The sequence below is a fragment of the Salmo salar genome, chromosome ssa13 (assembly GCF_905237065.1).
Source record: "Salmo salar chromosome ssa13, Ssal_v3.1, whole genome shotgun sequence".
NCBI classification, from domain to species: domain Eukaryota; kingdom Metazoa; phylum Chordata; class Actinopteri; order Salmoniformes; family Salmonidae; genus Salmo; species Salmo salar.
Window position 1 is genome coordinate 539,885 of NC_059454.1, and position 19,220 is coordinate 559,104.

Consider the following 19,220-nt stretch of genomic DNA (forward strand, 5'->3'; position numbering starts at 1 on the left):
GTTCCAGGTATTACAGTGTTCTGTGGGTATTGTTCCAGGTATTACAGTGTGTTCTGTGGGTAATGTTCCAGGTATTACAGTGTTCTGTGGGTATTGTTCCAGGTATTACAGTGTTCTGTGGGTATTGTTCCAGGTATTACAGTGTTCTGTGGGTGTTGTTCCAGGTATTACAGTGTTCTGTGGGTGTTGTTCCAGGTATTACAATGTTCTGTGGGTATTGTTCCAGGTATTACAGTGTTCTGTGGGTATTGTTCCAGGTATTATAGTGTGTTGTTCAAGGTATTACAGTGTTCTGTGGGTGGTGTTCCAGGTATTACAGTGTGTTCTGTGGGTATTGTTCCAGGTATTACAGTGTTCTGTGGGTATTGTTCCAGGTATTAAAGTGTTCTGTGGGTATTGTTCCAGGTATTACAGTGTTCTGTGGGTGTTGTTCCAGGTATTACAGTATTCTGTGGGTATTGTTCCAGGTATTACAGTGTGTTCTGTGGGTAATGTTCCAGGTATTACAGTGTGTTCTGTGGGTAATGTTCCAGGTATTACAGTGTGTTCTGTGGGTAATGTTCCAGGTATTACAGTGTGTTCTGTGGGTATTGTTCCAGGTATTACAGTGTTCTGTGGGTATTGTTCCAGGTATTATAGTGTGTTCTGTGGGTATTGTTCCAGGTATTAGTGTGTTCTGTGGATATTGTTCCAGGTATTATAGTGTGTTGTTCCAGGTATTACAGTGTTCTGTGGGTGGTGTTCCAGGTATTAGTGTGTTCTGTGGGTATTGTTACAGTGTTCTGTGGGTAATGTTCCAGATATTACAGTGTGTTCTGTGGGTATTGTTCCAGGTATTACAGTGTGTTCTGTGGGTATTGTTCCAGGAATTACAGTGTTCTGTGGGTGTTGTTCAAGGTATTACAGTGTTCTGTGGGTATTGTTCCAGGTATTACAGTGTTGTGTGGGTGGTGTTCCAGGTATTACAGTGTTCTGTGGGTATTGTTCCAGGTATTACAGTGTTCTGTGGGTATTGTTCCAGGTATAACAGTGTGTTGTTCCAGGTACTACAGTGTTCTGTGGGTATTGTTCCAGGTATTACAGTGTTCTGTGGGTATTGTTCCAGGTATTACAGTGTGTTCTGTGGGTATTGTTCCAGGTATTACAGTGTTCTGTGGGTATTGTTCAAGGTATTACAGTGTTCTGTGGGTATTGTTCCAGGTATTACAGTGTTCTGTGGGTATTGTTCCAGGTATTACAGTGTGTTCTGTGGGTATTGTTCCAGGTATTACAGTGTGTTCTGTGGGTATTGTTCCAGGTATTACAGTGTGTTCTGTGGGTGTTGTTCCAGGTATTATAGTGTTCTCTGGGTATTCTTCCAGGTATTACAGTGTTCTGTGGGTGTTGTTCCAGGTATTACAGTGTGTTCTGTGGGTGTTGTTCCAGGTATTATAGTCTGTTCTGTAAGTATTGTTCCAGGAATTATAGTGTTCTGTGGGTATTGTTCCAGGTATTACAGTGTGTTGTTCCAGGTATTACAGTGTTCTGTGGGTATTGTCCCAGGTATTACAGTGTTCTGTGGGTATTTTTCCAGGTATTACAGTGTGTTCTGTGGGTGTTGTTCCAGGTATTACAGTGTGTTCTGTGGGTGTTGTTCCAGGTATTGCAGTGTGTTCTGTGGGTGTTGTTCCAGGTATTATAGTGTTCTGTGGGTATTGTTCCAGGTATTACAGTGTTCTGTGGGTGTTGTTCCAGGTATTACAGTGTGTTCTGTGGGTGTTGTTCCAGGTATTACAGTGTGTTCTGTAAGTATTGTTCCAAGTTTTATAGTGTTCTGTGGGTATTGTCCCAGGTATTACAGTGTTCTGTGGGTGTTGTACCAGGTATTACAGTGTTCTGTGGGTGTTGTTCCAGGTATTATAGTGTGTTCTGTGGGTGTTGTTGCAGGTATTATAGTGTGTTCTGTGGGTGGTGTTCCAGGTATTATAGTGTTCTGTGGGTATTGTTCCAGGTATTATAGTGTGTTCTGTGGGTGTTGTTCCAGGTATTGCAGTGTTCTGTGGGTATTGTTCCAGGTATTATAGTGTGTTCTGTGGGTATTGTTCCAGGTATTACAGTGTTCTGTGGGTAATGAACCAGGTATTACAGTGTTCTGTGGGTATTGTTCCAGGTACTACAGTTTTCTGTGGGTATTGTTCCAGGTATTACAGTGTTCTGTGGGTGTTGTTCCAGGTATTACAGTGTTCTGTGGGTGTTGTTCCAGGTATTACAGCGTTCTGTGGGTATTGTTCCAGGTATTACAGTGTTGTGTAGGTATTGTTCCACGTATTATAGTGTGTTGTTCAAGGTATTACAGTGTTCTGTGGGTGGTGTTCCAGGTATTACAGTGTGTTCTGTGGGTATTGTTCCAGGTATTACAGTGTTCTGTGTGTAATGTTCCAGGTATTACAGTGTTCTGTGGGTATTGTTCCAGGTATTACAGTGTTCTGTGGGTGTTGTTCCAGGTATTATAGTGTGTTCTGTGGGTATTGTTCCAGGTATTATAGTGTGTTCTGCAGGTATTGTTCCAGGTATTACAGTGTGTTCTGTGGGTATTGTTCCAGGTATTATTGTGTGTTGTTCCAGGTATTACAGTGTTCTGTGGGTGGTGTTCCAGGTATTACAGTGTGTTCTGTGGGTATTGTTCCAGGTATTACAGTGTTCTGTGGGTATTGTTCCAGGTATTACAGTGTTCTGTGGGTATTGTTCCAGGTATTACAGTGTGTTCTGTGGGTATTGTTCCAGGAATTACAGTGTTCTGTGGGTGGTGTTCCAGGTATTACAGTGTTCTGTGGGTATTGTTCCAGGTATTACAGTGTTCTGTGGGTATTGTTCCAGGTATAACAGTGTGTTGTTCCAGGTATTACAGTGTTCTGTGGGTATTGTTCCAGGTATTACAGTGTGTTCTGTGGGTATTGTTCCAGGTATTACAGTGTTCTGTGGGTATTGTTCCAGGTATTACAGTGTTCTGTGGGTATTGTTCCAGGTATTACAGTGTGTTCTGTGGGTATTGTTCCAGGTATTACAGTGTGTTATGTGTGTAATGTTCCAGGTATTACAGTGTTCTGTGGGTATTGTTCCAGGTATTACAGTGTTCTGTGGGTGTTGTTCCAGGTATTACAGTGTGTTCTGTGAGTATTGTTCCAGGTATTATAGTGTGTTCTGTGGGTATTGTTCCAGGTATTACAGTGTTCTGTGGGTATTGTTCCAGGTATTACATTGTGTTCTGTGGGTATTGTTCCAGGTATTACAGTGTGTTCTGTGGGTGTTGTTCCAAGTATTACAGTGTGTTCTGTGGGTATTGTTCCAGGTTTTACAGTGTGTTCTGTGGGTGTTGTTCCAGGTTTTATAGTGTTCTGTGGGTATTGTTCCAGGTATTACAGTGTTCTGTGGGTGTTGTTCCAGGTATTACAGTGTGTTCTGTGTGTGTTGTTCCAGGTATTATAGTCTGTTCTGTAAGTATTGTTCCAGGAATTATAGTGTTCTGTGGGTATTGTCCCAGCTTTTACAGTGTTCTGTGGGTGTTGTTCCAGGTATTACAGTGTTCTGTGGATGTTGTTCCAGGTATTATAGTGTGTTCTGTGGGTGTTGTTCCAGGTATTATAGTGTGTTCTGTGGGTTGTGTTCCAGGTATTATAGTGTTCTGTGGGTATTGTTCCAGGTATAACAGTGTGTTGTTCCAGGTATTACAGTGTTCTGTGGGTATTGTTCCAGGTATTACAGTGTTCTGTGGGTATTGTTCAAGGTATTACAGTGTTCTGTGGGTATTGTTCCAGGTATTACAGTGTGTTCTGTGGGTATTGTTCCAGGTATTACAGTGTGTTATGTGGGTAATGTTCCAGGTATTACAGTGTTCTGTGGGTATTGTTCCAGGTATTACAGTGTTCTGTGGGTGTTGTTCCAGGTATTACAGTGTGTTCTGTGAGTATTGTTCCAGGTATTATAGTGTGTTCTGTGGGTATTGTTCCAGGTATTACAGTGTTCTGTGGGTATTGTTCCAGGTATTACATTGTGTTCTGTGGGTATTGTTCCAGGTATTACAGTGTGTTCTGTGGGTGTTGTTCCAAGTATTACAGTGTGTTCTGTGGGTATTGTTCCAGGTTTTACAGTGTGTTCTGTGGGTGTTGTTCCAGGTATTATAGTGTTCTGTGGGTATTGTTCCAGGTATTACAGTGTTCTGTGGGTGTTGTTCCAGGTATTACAGTGTGTTCTGTGAGTGTTGTTCAAGGTATTATAGTCTGTTCTGTAAGTATTGTTCCAGGAATTATAGTGTTCTGTGGGTATTGTCCCAGCTTTTACAGTGTTCTGTGGGTGTTGTTCCAGGTATTACAGTTTTCTGTGGATGTTGTTCCAGGTATTATAGTGTGTTCTGTGGGTGTTGTTCCAGGTATTATAGTGTGTTCTGTGGGTTGTGTTCCAGGTATTATAGTGTTCTGTGGGTATTGTTCCAGGTATTATAGTGTGTTCTGTGGGTGTTGTTCCAGGTATTACAGTGTTCTGTGGGTATTGTTCCAGGTATTATAGTGTGTTCTGTGGGTATTGTTCCAGGTATTACAGTGTTCTGTGGGTATTGTTCCAGGTATTACAGTGTGTTCTGTGAGTGATGTTCCAGGTATTACAGTGTTCTGTGGGTATTGTTCCAGGTATTACAGTGTTCTGTGGGTGTTGTTCCAGGTATTACAGTGTGTTCTGTGGGTATTGTTCCAGGTATTACAGTGTGTTATGTGGGTAATGTTCCAGGTATTACAGTGTTCTGTGGGTATTGTTCCAGGTATTACAGTGTTCTGTGGGTGTTGTTCCAGGTATTACAGTGTGTTCTGTGGGTGTTGTTCCAGGTATTATAGTATGTTCTGTAAGTATTGTTCCAGGAATTATAGTGTTCTGTGGGTATTGTTCCAGGTATTACAGTGTGTTGTTCCAGGTATTACAGTGTTCTGTGGCTATTGTTCCAGGTATTACAGTGTTCTGTGGCTATTGTTCCAAGTATTATAGTGTGTTGTTCAAGGTATTACAGTGTTCTGTGTGTATTGTTCCAGGTATTAATTACAGTGTTCTGTGGGTATTGTTCAAGGTATTACAGTGTTCTGTGGGTATTGTTCCAGGTATTACAGTGTGTTCTGTGGGTAATGTTCCAGGTATTACAGTGTTCTGTGGGTAATGTTCCAGGTATTACAGTGTTCTGTGGGTGTTGTTACAGGTATTACAGTGTGTTCTGTGGGTATTCTTCCAGGTATTACAGTGTTCTGTGGGTGTTGTTCCAGGTATTACAGTGTGTTCTGTGGGTGTTGTTCCAGGTATTATAGTCTGTTCTGTAAGTATTGTTCCAGGAATTATAGTGTTCTGTGGGTATTGTTCCAGGTATTACAGTGTGTTGTTCCAGGTATTACAGTGTTCTGTGGGTATTGTCCCAGGTATTACAGTGTTCTGTGGGTATTTTTCCAGGTATTACAGTGTGTTCTGTGGGTGTTGTTCCAGGTATTACAGTGTGTTCTGTGGGTGTTGTTCCAGGTATTGCAGTGTGTTCTGTGGGTGTTGTTCCAGGTATTATAGTGTTCTGTGGGTATTGTTCCAGGTATTACAGTGTTCTGTGGGTGTTGTTCCAGGTATTACAGTGTGTTCTGTGGGTGTTGTTCCAGGTATTACAGTGTGTTCTGTAAGTATTGTTCCAGGTTTTATAGTGTTCTGTGGGTATTGTCCCAGGTATTACAGTGTTCTGTGGGTGTTGTACCAGGTATTACAGTGTTCTGTGGGTGTTGTTCCAGGTATTATAGTGTGTTCTGTGGGTGTTGTTGCAGGTATTATAGTGTGTTCTGTGGGTGGTGTTCCAGGTATTATAGTGTTCTGTGGGTATTGTTCCAGGTATTATAGTGTGTTCTGTGGGTGTTGTTCCAGGTATTGCAGTGTTCTGTGGGTATTGTTCCAGGTATTACAGTGTGTTCTGTGGGTATTGTTCCAGGTATTACAGTGTTCTGTGGGTAATGAACCAGGTATTACAGTGTTCTGTGGGTATTGTTCCAGGTACTACAGTTTTCTGTGGGTATTGTTCCAGGTATTACAGTGTTCTGTGGGTGTTGTTCCAGGTATTACAGTGTTCTGTGGGTGTTGTTCCAGGTATTACAGAGTTCTGTGGGTATTGTTCCAGGTATTACAGTGTTGTGTAGGTATTGTTCCACGTATTATAGTGTGTTGTTCAAGGTATTACAGTGTTCTGTGGGTGGTGTTCCAGGTATTACAGTGTGTTCTGTGGGTATTGTTCCAGGTATTACAGTGTTCTGTGTGTAATGTTCCAGGTATTACAGTGTTCTGTGGGTATTGTTCCAGGTATTACAGTGTTCTGTGGGTGTTGTTCCAGGTATTATAGTGTGTTCTGTGGGTATTGTTCCAGGTATTATAGTGTGTTCTGCAGGTATTGTTCCAGGTATTACAGTGTGTTCTGTGGGTATTGTTCCAGGTATTATTGTGTGTTGTTCCAGGTATTACAGTGTTCTGTGGGTGGTGTTCCAGGTATTACAGTGTGTTCTGTGGGTATTGTTCCAGGTGTTACAGTGTTCTGTGGGTAATGTTCCAGGTATTACACTGTGTTCTGTGGGTATTGTTCCAGGTATTACAGTGTGTTCTGTGGGTATTGTTCCAGGAATTACAGTGTTCTGTGGGTGGTGTTCCAGGTATTACAGTGTTCTGTGGGTATTGTTCCAGGTATAACAGTGTGTTGTTCCAGGTATTACAGTGTTCTGTGGGTATTGTTCCAGGTATTACAGTGTGTTCTGTGGGTATTGTTCCAGGTATTACAGTGTTCTGTGGGTATTGTTCAAGGTATTACAGTGTTCTGTGGGTATTGTTCCAGGTATTACAGTGTGTTCTGTGGGTATTGTTCCAGGTATTACAGTGTGTTATGTGGGTAATGTTCCAGGTATTACAGTGTTCTGTGGGTATTGTTCCAGGTATTACAGTGTTCTGTGGGTGTTGTTCCAGGTATTACAGTGTGTTCTGTGAGTATTGTTCCAGGTATTATAGTGTGTTCTGTGGGTATTGTTCCAGGTATTACAGTGTTCTGTGGGTATTGTTCCAGGTATTACATTGTGTTCTGTGGGTATTGTTCCAGGTATTACAGTGTGTTCTGTGGGTGTTGTTCCAAGTATTACAGTGTGTTCTGTGGGTATTGTTCCAGGTTTTACAGTGTGTTCTGTGGGTGTTGTTCCAGGTTTTATAGTGTTCTGTGGGTATTGTTCCAGGTATTACAGTGTTCTGTGGGTGTTGTTCCAGGTATTACAGTGTGTTCTGTGAGTGTTGTTCAAGGTATTATAGTCTGTTCTGTAAGTATTGTTCCAGGAATTATAGTGTTCTGTGGGTATTGTCCCAGCTTTTACAGTGTTCTGTGGGTGTTGTTCCAGGTATTACAGTGTTCTGTGGATGTTGTTCCAGGTATTATAGTGTGTTCTGTGGGTGTTGTTCCAGGTATTATAGTGTGTTCTGTGGGTTGTGTTCCAGGTATTATAGTGTTCTGTGGGTATTGTTCCAGGTATTACAGTGTGTTGTTCCAGGTATTACAGTGTTCTGTGGGTATTGTTCCAGGTATTACAGTGTTCTGTGGGTATTGTTCCAGGTATTACAGTGTTCTGTGGGTATTGTTCCAGGTATTACAGTGTGTTCTGTGGGTATTGTTCCAGGTATTACAGTGTGTTCTGTGGGTAATGTTCCAGGTATTACAGTGTTCTGTGGGTATTGTTCCAGGTATTACAGTGTTCTGTGGGTGTTGTTCCAGGTATTACAGTGTGTTCTGTGGGTATTGTTCCAGGTATTATAGTGTGTTCTGTGGGTATTGTTCCAGGTATTACAGTGTTCTGTGGGTATTGTTCCAGGTATTACATTGTGTTCTGTGGGTATTGTTCCAGGTATTACAGTGTGTTCTGTGGGTGTTGTTCCAAGTATTACAGTGTGTTCTGTGGGTATTGTTCCAGGTTTTACAGTGTGTTCTGTGGGTGTTGTTCCAGGTATTATAGTGTTCTGTGGGTATTGTCCCAGCTTTTACAGTGTTCTGTGGGTGTTGTTCCAGGTATTACAGTGTTCTGTGGATGTTGTTCCAGGTATTATAGTGTGTTCTGTGGGTGTTGTTCCAGGTATTATAGTGTGTTCTGTGGGTTGTGTTCCAGGTATTATAGTGTTCTGTGGGTATTGTTCCAGATATTATAGTGTGTTCTGTGGGTGTTGTTCCAGGTATTACAGTGTTCTGTGGGTATTGTTCCAGGTATTATAGTGTGTTCTGTGGGTATTGTTCCAGGTATTACAGTGTTCTGTGGGTATTGTTCCAGGTATTACAGTGTGTTCTGTGGGTGTTGTTCCAGGTATTACAGTGTTCTGTGGGTATTGTTCCAGGTATTACAGTGTTCTGTGGGTGTTGTTCCAGGTATTACAGTGTGTTCTGTGGGTATTGTTCCAGGTATTACAGTGTGTTATGTGGGTAATGTTCCAGGTATTACAGTGTTCTGTGGGTATTGTTCCAGGTATTACAGTGTTCTGTGGGTGTTGTTCCAGGTATTACAGTGTGTTCTGTGGGTGTTGTTCCAGGTATTATAGTTGTTCTGTGAGTATTGTTCCAGGTATTATAGTGTTCTGTGGGTATTGTTCCAGGTATTACAGTGTGTTGTTCCAGGTATTACAGTGTTCTGTGGCTATTGTTCCAGGTATTACAGTGTTCTGTGGCTATTGTTCCAAGTATTATAGTGTGTTGTTCAAGGTATTACAGTGTTCTGTGTGTATTGTTCCAGGTATTAATTACAGTGTTCTGTGGGTATTGTTCAAGGTATTACAGTGTTCTGTGGGTATTGTTCCAGGTATTACAGTGTGTTCTGTGGGTAATGTTCCAGGTATTACAGTGTTCTGTGGGTATTGTTCCAGGTATTACAGTGTTCTGTGGGTGTTGTTACAGGTATTACAGTGTGTTCTGTGGGTATTGTTCCAGGTATACAGTGTGTTGTTCCAGGTATTACAGTTTGTTCTGTGGGTAATGTTCCAGGTATTACAGTGTTCTGTGGGTAATGTTCCAGGTATTACAGTGTTCTGTGGGTATTGTTCCAGGTATTACAGTGTTCTGTGGGTATTGTTCCAGGTATTCCAGTGTTCTGTGGGTGTTGTTCCAGGTATTATAGTGTGTTCTGTGGGTGTTGTTCCAGGTATTATAGTGTGTTCTGTGGGTATTGTTCCAGGTATTATAGTGTGTTCTGTGGGTATTGTTCCAGGTATTACAGTGTGTTCTGTGGGTATTGTTCCAGGTATCATAGTGTGTTGTTCCAGGTATTACAGTGTTCTGTGGGTGGTGTTCCAGGTATTACAGTGTGTTCTATGGGTATTGTTCCAGGTATTACAGTGTGTTCTGTTGGCATTGTTCCAGGTATTACAGTGTGTTCTGTGGGTATTGTTCAAGGTAGTACAGTGTTCTGTGGGTAATGTTCCAGGTATTACAGTGTTCTGTGGGTAATGTTCCAGGTATTACAGTGTTCTGTGGGTATTGTTCCAGGTATTATAGTGTTCTGTGGGTATTGTTCCAGGTATTACAGTGTGTTCTGTGGGTATTGTTCCAGGTATTACAGTGTGTTCTGTGGGTATTGTTCCAGGTATTACAGTGTGTTCTGTGGGTGTTGTTCCAGGTATTATAGTGTTCTGTGGTGTGTTACAGGTATTACAGTGTTCTGTGGGTATTGTTACAGGTATTACAGTGTTCTGTGGGTATTGTTCCAGGTATTACAGTGTGTTCTGTGGGTATTGTTCCAGGTATTACAGTGTGTTCTGTGGGTATTGTTCCAGGTATTACAGTGTGTTCTGTGGGTATTGTTCCAGGTATTACAGCGTTCTGTGGCAGTTGTTCCAGGTATTACAGTGTTCTGTGGGTGTTGTTCCAGGTATTATAGTGTTCTGTGGGTATTGTTCCAGGTATTACAGTGTGTTCTGTGGGTATTGTTCCAGGTATTACATTGTTGTTCCAGGTATTACAGTGTGTTCTGTGGGTAATGTTCCAGGTATTACAGTGTTCTGTGGGTATTGTTCATGGTATTACAGTGTGTTCTGTGGGTATTGTTCCAGGTAGTACAGTGTTCTGTGGGTAATGTTCCAGGTATTACAGTGTTCTGTGGGTATTGTTCCAGGTATTATAGTGTTCTGTGGGTATTGTTCCAGGTATTACAGTGTGTTGTTCCAGGTATTACAGTGTTCTGTGGGTATTGTTCCAGGTATTACAGTGTGCTCTGTGGGTATTGTTCCAGGTAGTACAGTGTTCTGTGGGTGTTGTTCCAGGTAGTACAGTGTTCTGTGGGTGTTGTTCCAGGTATTACAGTGTTCTGTGGGTATTGTTCCAGGTATTAGAGTGTGTTCTGTGGGTATTGTTCCAGGTAGTACAGCGTTCTGTGGCAGTTGTTCCAGGTATTACAGTGTTCTGTGGGTGTTGTTCCAGGTATTGTAGTGTTCTGTGGGTATTGTTCCAGGTATTGTAGTGTTCTGTGGGTATTGTTCCAGGTATTGTAGTGTTCTGTGGGTATTGTTCCAGGTATTACAGTGTGTTCTGTGGGTATTGTTCCAGGTATACAGTGTGTTGTTCCAGGTATTACAGTTTGTTCTGTGGGTAATGTTCCAGGTATTACAGTGTTCTGTGGGTAATGTTCCAGGTATTACAGTGTGTTCTGTGGGTATTGTTCCAGGTATTACAGTGTGTTCTGTGGGTATTGTTCCAGGTATTACAGTGTGTTCTGTGGGTATTGTTCCAGGTATTACAGCGTTCTGTGGCAGTTGTTCCAGGTATTACAGTGTTCTGTGGGTGTTGTTCCAGGTATTATAGTGTTCTGTGGGTATTGTTCCAGGTATTACAGTGTGTTCTGTGGGTATTGTTCCAGGTATTACATTGTTGTTCCAGGTATTACAGTGTGTTCTGTGGGTGTTGTTCCAGGTATTATAGTGTTCTGTGGGTATTGTTCCAGGTATTACAGTGTGTTCTGTGGGTATTGTTCCAGGTATTACATTGTTGTTCCAGGTATTACAGTGTGTTCTGTGGGTATTGTTCCAGGTATTATAGTGTTCTGTGGGTATTGTTCCAGGTATTACAGTGTTCTGTGGGTGTTGTTCCAGGTATTACAGTGTGTTCTGTGGGTGTTGTTCCAGGTATTACAGTGTGTTCTGTAGGTATTGTTCCAAGTTTTATAGTGTTCTGTGGGTATTGTTCCAGGTATTACAGTGTTCTGTGGGTATTGTTCCAGGTATTACAGTGTTCTGTGGGTGTTGTTCCAGGTATTATAGTGTGTTCTGTGGGTATTGTTCCAGGTATTATAGTGTGTTCTGTGGGTATTGTTCCAGGTATTATAGTGTTCTGTGGGTATTGTTCCAGGTATTATAGTGTGTTCTGTGGGTATTGTTCCAGGTATTGCAGTGTTCTGTGGGTATTGTTCCAGGTATTACAGTGTGTTCTGTGGGTATTGTTCCAGGTATTACAGTGTTCTGTGGGTATTGTTCCAGGTATTACAGTGTTCTGTGGGTATTGTTCCAGGTACTACAGTTTTCTGTGGGTATTGTTCCAGGTATTACAGTGTTCTGTGGGTATTGTTCCAGGTATTACAGTGTTCTGTGGGTATTGTTCCAGGTATTACAGTGTTCTGTGGGTATTGTTCCAGGTATTACAGTGTTCTGTAGGTATTGTTCCAGGTATTATAGTGTGTTGTTCCAGGTATTACAGTGTTCTGTGGGTGTTGTTCCAGGTATTACAGTGTGTTCTGTGGGTATTGTTCCAGGTATTACAGTGTTCTGTGTGTATTGTTCCAGGTATTACAGTGTTCTGTGGGTATTGTTCCAGGTATTACAGTGTTCTGTGGGTGTTGTTCCAGGTATTATAGTGTGTTCTGTGGGTATTGTTCCAGGTATTATAGTGTGTTCTGCGGGTATTGTTCCAGGTATTACAGTGTGTTCTGTGGGTATTGTTCCAGGTATTATTGTGTGTTGTTCCAGGTATTACAGTGTTCTGTGGGTATTGTTCCAGGTATTACAGTGTGTTCTGTGGGTATTGTTCCAGGTATTACAGTGTGTCTGTGGGTAATGTTCCAGGTATTACAGTGTGTTCTGTGGGTATTGTTCCAGGTATTACAGTGTGTTCTGTGGGTATTGTTCCAGGTATTACAGTGTTCTGTGGGTAATGTTCCAGGTATTACAGTGTTCTGTGGGTATTGTTCCAGGTATTACAGTGTTCTGTGGGTATTGTTCCAGGTATTACAGTGTGTTGTTCCAGGTATTACAGTGTTCTGTGGGTATTGTTCCAGGTATTACAGTGTGTTCTGTGGGTATTGTTCCAGGTATTACAGTGTTCTGTGGGTATTGTTCCAGGTATTACAGTGTTCTGTGGGTATTGTTCCAGGTATTACAGTGTGTTCTGTGGGTATTGTTCCAGGTATTACAGTGTGTTCTGTGGGTATTGTTCCAGGTATTACAGTGTTCTGTGGGTGTTGTTCCAGGTATTACAGTGTTCTGTGGGTGTTGTTCCAGGTATTACAGTGTGTTCTGTGGGTATTGTTCCAAGTATTATAGTGTGTTCTGTGGGTATTGTTCCAGGTATTACAGTGTTCTGTGGGTATTGTTCCAGGTATTACATTGTGTTCTGTGGGTATTGTTCCAGGTATTACAGTGTGTTCTGTGGGTATTGTTCCAGGTATTACAGTGTGTTCTGTGGGTATTGTTCCAGGTTTTACAGTGTGTTCTGTGGGTATTGTTCCAGGTTTTATAGTGTTCTGTGGGTATTGTTCCAGGTATTACAGTGTTCTGTGGGTGTTGTTCCAGGTATTACAGTGTGTTCTGTGAGTATTGTTCCAGGTATTATAGTGTGTTCTGTAAGTATTGTTCCAGGTATTATAGTGTTCTGTGGGTATTGTTCCAGCTATTACAGTGTTCTGTGGGTGTTGTTCCAGGTATTACAGTGTTCTGTGGATGTTGTTCCAGGTATTACAGTGTGTTCTGTGGGTGTTGTTCCAGGTATTATAGTGTGTTCTGTGGGTTTTGTTCCAGGTATTATAGTGTGTTCTGTGGGTATTGTTCCAGGTATTACAGTGTGTTGTTCCAGGTATTACAGTGTTCTGTGGGTATTGTTCCAGGTATTACAGTGTTCTGTGGGTATTGTTCCAGGTATTACAGTGTTCTGTGGGTATTGTTCCAGGTATTACAGTGTGTTCTGTGGGTATTGTTCCAGGTATTACAGTGTGTTCTGTGGGTATTGTTCCAGGTATTACAGTGTTCTGTGGGTATTGTTCCAGGTATTACAGTGTTCTGTGGGTGTTGTTCCAGGTATTACAGTGTGTTCTGTGAGTATTGTTCCAGGTATTATAGTGTGTTCTGTGGGTATTGTTCCAGGTATTACAGTGTTCTGTGGGTATTGTTCCAGGTATTACATTGTGTTCTGTGGGTATTGTTCCAGGTATTACAGTGTGTTCTGTGGGTATTGTTCCAGGTATTACAGTGTGTTCTGTGGGTATTGTTCCAGGTTTTACAGTGTGTTCTGTGGGTATTGTTCCAGGTATTATAGTGTTCTGTGGGTATTGTTCCAGGTATTACAGTGTTCTGTGGGTGTTGTTCCAGGTATTACAGTGTGTTCTGTGGGTATTGTTCCAGGTATTATAGTGTTCTGTGGGTATTGTTCCAGGTATTATAGTGTTCTGTGGGTATTGTTCCAGGTATTACAGTGTTCTGTGGGTGTTGTTCCAGGTATTACAGTGTTCTGTGGATGTTGTTCCAGGTATTATAGTGTGTTCTGTGGGTGTTGTTCCAGGTATTATAGTGTGTTCTGTGGGTTGTGTTCCAGGTATTATAGTGTTCTGTGGGTATTGTTCCAGGTATTATAGTGTGTTCTGTGGGTATTGTTCCAGGTATTACAGTGTTCTGTGGGTGTTGTTCCAGGTATTACAGTGTGTTCTGTGGGTATTGTTCCAGGTATTACAGTGTTCTGTGGGTATTGTTCCAGGTATTACAGTGTGTTCTGTGGGTATTGTTCCAGGTATTACAGTGTTCTGTGGGTATTGTTCCAGGTATTATAGTGTGTTCTGTGGGTGTTGTTCCAGGTATTACAGTGTTCTGTGGGTATTGTTCCAGGTATTATAGTGTGTTCTGTGGGTATTGTTCCAGGTATTACAGTGTTCTGTGGGTATTGTTCCAGGTATTACAGTGTGTTCTGTGGGTATTGTTCCAGGTATTACAGTTTTTCTGTGGGTATTGTTCCAGGTATTACAGTGTGTCTGTGGGTATTGTTCCAGGTATTACAGTGTTCTGTGGGTATTGTTCCAGGTATTACAGCGTTCTGTGGGTATTGTTCCAGGTATTACAGTGTTCTGTGGGTATTGTTCCAGGTATTACAGTGTTTGTTGTTCCAGGTATTACAGTGTTCTGTGGGTATTGTTCCAGGTATTACAGTGTGTTCTGTGGGTATTGTTCCAGGTATTACAGTGTTCTGTGGGTATTGTTCCAGGTATTACAGTGTTCTGTGGGTATTGTTCCAGGTATTACAGTGTTCTGTGGGTGTTGTTCCAGGTATTACAGTGTGTTCTGTGGGTATTGTTCCAGGTATTATAGTGTGTTCTGTGGGTATTGTTCCAGGTATTACAGTGTGTTCTGTGGGTATTGTTCCAGGTATTACTGTGTGTTGTTCCAGGTATTACAGTGTTCTGTGGGTATTGTTCCAGGTATTACAGTGTGTTCTGTGGGTATTGTTCCAGGTATTACAGTGTTCTGTGGGTATTGTTCCAGGTATTACAGTGTTCTGTGGGTGTTGTTCCAGGTATTACAGTGTGTTCTGTGGGTATTGTTCCAGGTATTACAGTGTGTTCTGTGGGTATTGTTCCAGGTATTACAGTGTTCTGTGGGTATTGTTCCAGGTATTACAGTGTTCTGTGGGTATTGTTCCAGGTATTACAGTGTGTTTGTTCCAGGTATTACAGTGTTCTGTGGGTATTGTTCCAGGTATTACAGTGTGTTCTGTGGGTATTGTTCCAGGTATTACAGTGTGTTCTGTGGGTATTGTTCCAGGTATTACAGTGTTCTGTGGGTATTGTTCCAGGTATTACAGTGTGTTCTGTGGGTATTGTTCCAGGTATTACAGTGTGTTCTGTGGGTATTGTTCCAGGTATTACAGTGTTCTGTGGGTATTGTTCCAGGTATTACAGTGTGTTCTGTGGGTATTGTTCCAGGTATTACAGTGTGTTCTGTGCGTGTTGTTCCAGGTATTATAGTGTGTTCTGTGGGTATTGTTCCAGGTATTACAGTGTTCTGTGGGTATTGTTCCAGGTATTACAGTGTGTTCTGTGGGTATTGTTCCAGGTATTACAGTGTGTTCTGTGGGTATTGTTCCAGGTATTACAGTGTGTTCTGTGGGTATTGTTCCAGGTATTACAGTGTGTTCTGTGGGTATTGTTCCAGGTTTTACAGTGTTCTGTGGGTATTGTTCCAGGTATTACAGTGTGTTCTGTGGGTATTGTTCCAGGTATTACAGTGTGTTCTGTGGGTATTGTTCCAGGTATTACAGTGTTCTGTGGGTATTGTTCCAGGTATTACAGTGTTCTGTGGGTATTGTTCCAGGTATTACAGTGTTCTGTGGGTATTGTTCCAGGTATTACAGTGTTCTGTGGGTATTGTTCCAGGTATTACAGTGTTTCTGTGGGTATTGTTCCAGGTATTACAGTGTGTTCTGTGGGTATTGTTCCAGGTATTATAGTGTTCTGTGGGTATTGTTCCAGGTATTACAGTGTTTGTTTTGTTCCAGGTATTACAGTGTTCTGTGGGTGTTGTTCCAGGTATTACAGTGTTCTGTGGGTATTGTTCCAGGTATTACAGTGTTCTGTGGGTATTGTTCCAGGTATTACAGTGTGTTCTGTGGGTATTGTTCCAGGTATTACAGTGTGTTCTGTGGGTAATGTTCCAGGTATTACAGTGTTCTGTGGGTATTGTTCCAGGTATTACAGTGTTCTGTGGGTGTTGTTCCAGGTATTACAGTGTGTTCTGTGAGTATTGTTCCAGGTATTATAGTGTGTTCTGTGGGTATTGTTCCAGGTATTACAGTGTTCTGTGGGTATTGTTCCAGGTATTACATTGTGTTCTGTGGGTATTGTTCCAGGTATTACAGTGTGTTCTGTGGGTATTGTTCCAGGTATTACAGTGTGTTCTGTGGATGTTGTTCCAGGTATTACAGTGTGTTCTGTGGGTATTGTCCCAGGTATTACAGTGTTCTGTGGGTGTTGTTCCAGGTATTACAGTGTTCTGTGGGTGTTGTTCCAGGTATTACAGTGTGTTCTGTGAGTGTTGTTCCAGGTATTATAGTCTGTTCTGTAAGTATTGTTCCAGGTATTATAGTGTTCTGTGGGTATTGTCCCAGCTTTTACAGTGTTCTGTGGGTATTGTTCCAGGTATTACAGTGTTCTGTGGATGTTGTTCCAGGTATTATAGTGTGTTCTGTGGGTGTTGTTCCAGGTATTATAGTGTGTTCTGTGGGTTGTGTTCCAGGTATTATAGTGTTCTGTGGGTATTGTTCCAGGTATTATAGTGTGTTCTGTGGGTGTTGTTCCAGGTATTACAGTGTTCTGTGGGTATTGTTCCAGGTATTATAGTGTGTTCTGTGGGTATTGTTCCAGGTATTACAGTGTTCTGTGGGTATTGTTCCAGGTATTACAGTGTGTTCTGTGAGTGATGTTCCAGGTATTACAGTGTTCTGTGGGTATTGTTCCAGGTATTACAGTGTTCTGTGGGTGTTGTTCCAGGTATTACAGTGTGTTCTGTGGGTATTGTTCCAGGTATTACAGTGTGTTCTGTGGGTAATGTTCCAGGTATTACAGTGTTCTGTGGGTATTGTTCCAGGTATTACAGTGTTCTGTGGGTGTTGTTCCAGGTATTACAGTGTGTTCTGTGGGTGTTGTTCCAGGTATTATAGTATGTTCTGTAAGTATTGTTCCAGGAATTATAGTGTTCTGTGGGTATTGTTCCAGGTATTACAGTGTGTTGTTCCAGGTATTACAGTGTTCTGTGGCTATTGTTCCAGGTATTACAGTGTTCTGTGGCTATTGTTCCAAGTATTATAGTGTGTTGTTCCAGGTATTACAGTGTTCTGTGTGTATTGTTCCAGGTATTAATTACAGTGTTCTGTGGGTATTGTTCAAGGTATTACAGTGTTCTGTGGGTATTGTTCCAGGTATTACAGTGTGTTCTGTGGGTAATGTTCCAGGTATTACAGTGTTCTGTGGGTAATGTTCCAGGTATTACAGTGTTCTGTGGGTGTTGTTCCAGGTATTACAGTGTGTTCTGTGGGTATTGTTCCAGGTATACAGTGTGTTGTTCCAGGTATTACAGTTTGTTCTGTGGGTAATGTTCCAGGTATTACAGTGTTCTGTGGGTAATGTTCCAGGTATTACAGTGTTCTGTGGGGATTGTTCCAGGTATTACAGTGTTCTGTGGGTATTGTTCCAGGTATTCCAGTGTTCTGTGGGTGTTGTTCCAGGTATTATAGTGTGTTCTGTGAGTGTTGTTCCAGGTATTATAGTGTGTTCTGTGGGTGTTGTTCCAGGTATTATAGTGTGTTCTGTGGGTATTGTTCCAGGTATTACAGTGTGTTCTGTGGGTATTGTTCCAGGTATTATAGTGTGTTGTTCCAGGTATTACAGTGTTCTGTGGGTGGTGTTCCAGGTATTACAGTGTGTTCTATGGGTATTGTTCCAGGTTTACAGTGTGTTCTGTTGGTATTGTTCCAGGTATTACAGTGTGTTCTGTGGGTATTGTTCAAGGTAGTACAGTGTTCTGTGGGTAATGTTCCAGGTATTACAGTGTTCTGTGGGTAATGTTCCAGGTATTACAGTGTTCTGTGGGTATTGTTCCAGGTATTATAGTGTTCTGTGGGTATTGTTCCAGGTATTACAGTGTGTTCTGTGGGTATTGTTCCAGGTATTACAGTGTGTTCTGTGGGTATTGTTCCAGGTATTACAGTGTGTTCTGTGGGTGTTGTTCCAGGTATTATAGTGTTCTGTGGGTGTTACAGGTATTACAGTGTTCTGTGGGTATTGTTACAGGTATTACAGTGTTCTGTGGGTATTGTTCCAGGTATTACAGTGTGTTCTGTGGGTATTGTTCCAGGTATTACAGTGTGTTCTGTGGGTATTGTTCCAGGTTTTACAGTGTGTTCTGTGGGTATTGTTCCAGGTATTACAGCGTGCTGTGGCAGTTGTTCCAGGTATTACAGTGTTCTGTGGGTGTTGTTCCAGGTATTATAGTGTTCTGTGGGAATTGTTCCAGGTATTACAGTGTGTTCTGTGGGTATTGTTCCAGGTATTACATTGTTGTTCCAGGTATTACAGTGTGTTCTGTGGGTAATGTTCCAGGTATTACAGTGTTCTGTGGGTATTGTTCATGGTATTACAGTGTGTTCTGTGGGTATTGTTCCAGGTAGTACAGTGTTCTGTGGGTAATGTTCCAGTTATTACAGTGTTCTGTGGGTAATGTTCCAGGTATTACAGTGTTCTGTGGGTATTGTTCCAGGTATTATAGTGTTCTGTGGGTATTGTTCCAGGTATTACAGTGTGTTGTTCCAGGTATTACAGTGTTCTGTGGGTATTGTTCCAGGTATTACAGTGTGCTCTTTGGGTATTGTTCCAGGTAGTACAGTGTTCTGTGGGTGTTGTTCCAGGTAGTACAGTGTTCTGTGGGTGTTGTTCCAGGTATTACAGTGTTCTGTGGGTATTGTTCCAGGCATTAGAGTGTGTTCTGTGGGTATTGTTCCAGGTAGTACAGCGTTCTGTGGCAGTTGTTCCAGGTATTACAGTGTTCTGTGGGTGTTGTTCCAGGTATTGTAGTGTTCTGTGGGTATTGTTCCAGGTATTGTAGTGTTCTGTGGGTATTGTTCCAGGTATTGTAGTGTTCTGTGGGTATTGTTCCAGGTATTACAGTGTGTTCTGTGGGTATTGTTCCAGGTATACAGTGTGTTGTTCCAGGTATTACAGTTTGTTTTTTGGGTAATGTTCCAGGTATTACAGTGTTCTGTGGGTAATGTTCCAGGTATTACAGTGTGTTCTGTGGGTATTGTTCCAGGTATTACAGTGTGTTCTGTGGGTATTGTTCCAGGTATTACAGTGTGTTCTGTGGGTATTGTTCCAGGTATTACAGCGTTCTGTGGCAGTTGTTCCAGGTATTACAGTGTTCTGTGGGTGTTGTTCCAG

The 19,220-nt window shown here is 41.9% G+C and overlaps 1 protein-coding gene across 1 annotated transcript in view; it reads left to right on the forward strand.

Moving 5' to 3' along the window:
* Positions 1-19,220, forward strand: part of LOC106593983 (plexin-B3-like) — a 98,797-nt gene that overhangs the window by 8,201 nt on the left and 71,376 nt on the right. The window lies entirely within an intron of this gene.